Genomic DNA, 6,270 nt, shown 5'->3' on the forward strand with positions numbered 1-6,270 from the left:
CTACCTGTGATTTTTTTAATTGTTTCCACTCTCAGGCTAAGACTTTTCCAGGTCTTTCTATTCTAATTCCTTTTTGATTATATAGCATTGCCTATGGAAAGCCTTCAGAGATGGAAGGATTGTGGTTTGAGGTGCATCTGGGCAGAAGTTAGTAAGATACTATGTCAAAAAGCTAGTGAGGTATGATGGTGAACACCAATAACCCCAGGTATGAGCTAGGTAAATACAGGAGGACCATGATCCACATTGTCTATTATCTGAAACATAAAGCAAAAAGGGTGGAAGACATGGCTCAAGCAGTACAACACCTACCCAAGCAACTAGGTTCAAATGCCGGTACCGCCAAAATAATGTTTTTAACCTTTTATTTAAAACTATGGAATGCTTCGTGATTTTGTGTGTCATCCTTTTTCAGGAGCCATGCTAAATCCTTCTCTCTATTGTGCCAGTTTTAGTGTACAAGCTGCCAAAATGAGCACCCAAAAGAATCTTTTTGAAGCATTGTCTTTTGTCTTAAATTAATTCAAGGTCAAATCTCAACTTTACCACTTATCACTCTTAGACATTCAGCAACTTAATTTTGCATACCTCATTTTTCTCATCTGTAAATTGTGACTATTACCTAATTCAGTAGGTGGTGGTGAGGATTAAATTGGATAATGTATTTATGTCTTACCCAACCAAGGTTCTTAATAACATCTACTTTCTTCCCTTCCCACTGTCAGATTATTTTGATTGCCCTGCACCATACTAAGAGTTACTGGAATGTAAAACATTTGTCAAATCAAACATTTGACAAATGTAAAACGTTTGTCAAAGTACTTACAATCTCTAAGTTCCAACAAGGTAGGAGCTAACTGAATTTTATTCATCAGTTACACCCAGCATTTAGTACAATGTTTACCACGTATAAGAACCCATAAATATTTGTTGATTGAATAACAAAATGACATGTGAAAACTTGAATCTTATCATCTTAGAATTATAGCAGTGAAGAAATTGTGGAAGGGCATCTAGTTCAGGAATTGTAAGTCATTTACTTGCATACCTGCTCCAAGGAATATACCTAGAACAATGTTCTGAAGGATTCTGAGACCACCCCCATCTTTACCAGGGGAACATGCAGTGTTCAATCAGCAGTATCTGGCAGTATCTGCAAAAGGAAATCAAGAATCACTAGTGTCTACACTTACCCTTTTTGTCTCAATGTACAGATTGTACACCATCGTACAGATAGGGAAATAGGAAACCAAACATCATACTGCAGCTCTGCCAACACAATTCTGGATGTGAAATGTCAGAAAATGCAAGACTGGCAGAGGCCTGGTTTGGACGATAATGGCAGCAAGTTGGAAACAGAAGCCCAGACAGACTCCAAGTATCTTCCCTTCCAGCTACTATCCCTGGATAAACATTTCTATCATCCCCTATTAGCCCTGTACATGCAGTAATCCTGAAGAAATGTTGCTAAATCACACACAGACTGGGAAATTTTCATTAGTCCCAGCAACCACATTCATCCTTAACTCCCGCCTAATCACATCTTTTCCTTCTGAGTCACTTCAATACTGCATCCCTCCCCATCCTACCCCTCATTTTTTGTATGTGACTGCCTCACCCCCTTTCGGGAGCCTCCCAGGCTCTGGGTACATAGATCTGTTTTGGCTCTGACTAGACCACGGCTTAGATAAAATAGAGAAGAGAGTAATTAGCAAATTCAGCATTCTAATAACCCTTCTACAGGAAAGGATGGACATTCGTTAGCTTAAGTAAATCCCCATACCTTGATTAGCTGTCTGACATTGACAAAGAAATGAAAATGGGTTCACTCACTCATCCTGGGGCTCTGCACATGACTTGTGATTCAAGTAACCCACAATCCTTGGTCTCCATTCTGCCCTCAGAGAGAGTTTGAAGTCTAGGCTCTTCTCCAGCTCAGTCCTCAACTGCTTCAGACTATGGCTTATCAAACAAGGGAACACACAAATGTTATCCATTCCAATATCTTCATTTTAACAAGGAAACTGGACCCTGGGGGCAGGAAACTTGTCTAGCATCACATAGGCACTAAACACTGGTCCGAAGTCCTTCCCTTTAGAAAATATTGCTCAAAAGAAGGTTAATATGGGCTGTTTGCTCATTGATGAACATATTCCTGTCTCCTTCAGCAGTCATCAAAATTTGGAACCACTACAGGCTCCATCACCCTCCCAGGAAGACATACTAGCTTTTGAATTCTTCCTTGCCAGCTCGTCTTTTCAAGAAGCAGCAAAGGTTAAGGATGTCAAAGAAACCAGTATCCCTTCCTGCCTAATGGTTATGAATGGGATACTTCACATGAGAATGAGCCAGCATTATCTTGTGGCAGGAAGTTATAAATAGAGAAGCACATCTTCCTTAAGGAAGCCCCAGATACACCTGGGCTAAGTGTTAAGTGCATCAAGTATGAACCCACATGGGTACTTAAGCCATTTAATTGTTAAGGTAAAGTCACTATCATTCCATGGCCTACCTCTTCCAATAAGTTTTTACCCAGGAGGAAGATAAAAGGAGGAGCCATGTGAGAAATAACTACATCTAAATGGGTTGTATACATTACCAATGATTCATTCAATAAACATCATTATTTACTGAGTACCAATATCTGTTTGGAATTGGAAAAAGAACTGAGGGTACAAAGATCATAAGATGTCTTCCGGAGTTAGGTTTAAGGCTAATCCATAAGACTTTCACGTCAACAAAAAGAAAAAGAAAAAAATTCAAAACATGTGACTAAATTAGGTGGCAAAATTAAACACATTATAAGGCAAGTATTATTTACTTATGAGGAAACTGAGGTTTCAGAAAGTTATATACCTCACTCAAGAAGCAAGTTGCTTAGTGGTAAAGGCTGAGGTTTGCCTGTGGCATGGCTCCATGGTCTATATATTTCCACCAAAACAGTATTTTCTAGACTAAGTTGTTGATACATGTTCTACAAAATGTTTCCCATGGTCAATTAAGTTTGAGAATACAGTACACTACTTTTTCCTCTAGGAAATTCTAAACCTCTCTATGAATAACAAAAGCTCTAAGAAGTCTTGCAGAAAGATATTCATTTAACCCAGTAGTAGCTTAGACATACTACTACTAGAAAATTTTCTGAATCTTTTTTTCAAAGAACACTTATTAACATAGAGGGAATAATAATAACGCAGGGAATAAGGACTATTATTTTGAAAACTCACCTTTATACCCTGCGGACACTCTTAAGGTAAACAAAGACAGCCATCATACCACCATAAAAATGCTTAACTTGTAGACAACACCCAGCAGGTGAATAACCCACAAAGCCTTATTTGCAATAACTAGTATATGTCTGAGACAAGCAGAAATGGTCAGATAAGTTGATGTTAGGTGAAATGAACCCCAAGATAAGGAGTCAAATGTTTTTTTTTTCTTGCTTGCTATTGTTTCTAACATATTTATAAGATATTTCTTTGTTGCTTTGTATGTCCCTCGCCTCTGTTTTCACCGTATTTGATGTTGGTATAATTTGTAGAGGGGAAGGGAAAAAACAAATCGTTCAAATAGGAATACAGGTGGACCCATCACAACAATGAGATGTACAAGATATTATGTCGAAAATGAACTTTACAACCTTGGCGTGGGGAGGGAGGGGAGTAAGGGCGGTGGGGGAGGATGGGAAGGGATGGGAAGGGGAAACAAAGGAGGAGGCAACAATGCTTGATAAGAAATGTACTCATTACCTTGCTCATGTAATTGTAACCCCTCTGTACGGTATTTTCATAATTTAAAAAAAAAGCTTAATGCAAGGAATGTAGCCTGGATACCATAAGAACAAAGATGTATCTTAGACCAAGACTTCTAGATTCTACTCCAAATTCTGTTCTCTCTCCAAACAACAATCTGGATTTCTCTGGGTAGCTCTTTGACCATATTAAGCCAAAGATGAAGTAAGAAAACAGAACAATGCCTGGAAATACTTACAAAAGTGTAGGAAGAAGGCTGGGAAAATGGCTCCAGTGGTAGAGCGTTTGCCTTGAGCTGAAGAGCTAAGGGACAGCTCCCAGGCCTAGAGTTCAGGCCCCACGACTGACCAAAAAAAAAAAAAGTGTAAGAAGAGAAGTGCAATTGCAGTGAGGAAAAGTTCCTTGGAGAGAAGGAAAAAGGCCAAGATTATCTGATCATTACACCCTGGCTTCCAATCACTACTGTTGGTCATGAAATACTCATTATTTCATGCCATAAGGAATTGATCATTTTTTAAATAGATTTCCCTAAATCAGGATTTCTAAAACATAACACTGTTAACATTTTGAGCCAGCCAAGTCTTTGAAGCAGAGAGGTATCGTGCCTTAATAACCTGTAACAGCATCCATGCCTTCTGCTGTACACTGGTATTACATGCCATTAGCACTCCTGCCTGAGTACAGAAACCAAAAATGCCTCAATACATTTCTAATGCCTCTTGGGGAGTAGGAGGTTGAATTGCTCCCAATTTCAGACTATTGCCTTGCATGGTTCTTTGGTATCTTTTACTATTAGAGTTGGAATTTCAGGGTGTCCAAAGGTTCTCTTAGGTGGTGATGTACCTATAACAAGTAGGCCTAATGGAAGATCCTCTGGTCATTGACAATGCACTGTGGGAGGGATTTGAGGAGCTGAGGCTCTTCCTCTTTTTCTACTTCCTACCTCATGAGGTAGTAGTTGGCCCTGCCACACACTTCTGCCATGATCTGCCACTTCACCAGAGGCCCACCACAAGAGGGACACTCAATCAAATAGGAACTTCTGAAACTATGACCTACATAAACCTTCTCTTATAAGTGAACTACCATGAGTATTTCATTATAAGGATGGAAACCTGAGTAGCTACTATGTACTTCAAAGATTAACCTAGGAAACAGAGACATAGCTTTTCCTACATATCACGTTTCATGCTCCTTTCTACACAAATGATTCCTTCTGTGACATCTTCCAGCCAATGTAAAGTCAGCAGTGACTGTCCCTTGTTTAGTCCATTGGACACTCTTGACTCAGTGTTGTACAGTATTGGTATGTAATGGACTCTTATCCTGGGCTGTCCTGTAATTCATTTTGAGTGAATAAATATGGAGTACCAGACACCCTGCTGGTGCAGTAGGCCATGTCACACAGACAGGTAGACCCACAGGTTCCAGTCCTACCCAGCTGCTCACCTACTGCAGGGCCTCTTGGGATCCCTGAGGATGACTGCAAATGTCTAATCCTCTGTCTGTACCCACCACATAGCTGAGCACACGGTAACTGGCCTCAGAAGAAACTGCACTGAACTAAACTCAGAAGGCAGAACGGGATCACATTGGAAAAACCAAAAATCTTCTAGGAGATATTCTTCCATCAAGACCACTGACACCTTGTGACCCTCCACTGAGCAATTTTCTAAAATAAATAAATAAATAAAATGGGAGCTGTCTGGATTCAGGAGAGAAAAGAAAAATTAAAAAGGGATCTTATATAAGTTACTCTACCTTTCTTTTTATTAATTTTGCTTCATAAAATCCAAGAGTCTATAATAAGGAAATACTGTACTAACCTGGAAACTAGAAGAAAAGAAGGAGGGAGAAGGAAAAAAACCCACATTAAAACAATTAGGAAGTAATGAAGACTGCAAAAATAACTATCGAAAGCAATAGGCAAGGGAATACTTGGAAAATGTGAACACAGGCAAAATCAGCAAATTGCAAGTCTGCATCACTGAGTCGTTTGGGAAAATGCACTGATGCACTAACATTTAGAAAAGTAAAGAAGAAAGAAAGACCAAAGGACTGAGAGGAGGTAAGTAGAGGTATTCACCTTCCTATATCCTCAGTGGCCATGGATGAAGAAGATGGATTTTATCTCTCACAGAAAAAAAATAAAATAGAGCTGCAGGACCACAGGGAACAGAGTAGAGGCACAGCCACTAGTGTGTTAGGGGGCAGAATACAAAGGTATTGAAACTCAGAGATGTTCTATAACAAGTAAAAAGTAACAGGTAAAGCCAGGCATGGTGGTACACACCGGGAGTCCCAGCAAACAGGAGGCTGAGGTAAGAAGATCATGAGTTCAAAGCCAGCCTAAGCTACAAAGTAAAAACCTATCTCCAAAAGACAAACCAATTTTAAAAAAGTAATAGAAGTTAAAATAATTGTTGTTGTTATTACACAAGTGACCTAGGCCATAGAAGGTTCCCCTGGGTCCCATAGGCAGCTCTTCTCTTCTCTTAGGACTTGAATTGGTGTCACA

The 6,270-nt window shown here is 39.6% G+C and overlaps 1 non-coding gene across 1 annotated transcript; it reads right to left on the reverse strand.

Annotated features, from left to right (window-relative positions):
* Positions 1-370: 370 nt before the first annotated feature.
* Positions 371-479, reverse strand: LOC122118901. The gene has a single exon (XR_006149454.1). It is a non-coding gene; the product is annotated as a U6 spliceosomal RNA (small nuclear RNA).
* Between the last annotated feature and the right edge of the window lie 5,791 nt (positions 480-6,270).

This window comes from Dipodomys spectabilis, unplaced genomic scaffold (genome assembly GCF_019054845.1).
Source record: "Dipodomys spectabilis isolate Male_0828 unplaced genomic scaffold, ASM1905484v1 ptg000157l, whole genome shotgun sequence".
Lineage (NCBI taxonomy): Eukaryota > Metazoa > Chordata > Mammalia > Rodentia > Heteromyidae > Dipodomys > Dipodomys spectabilis.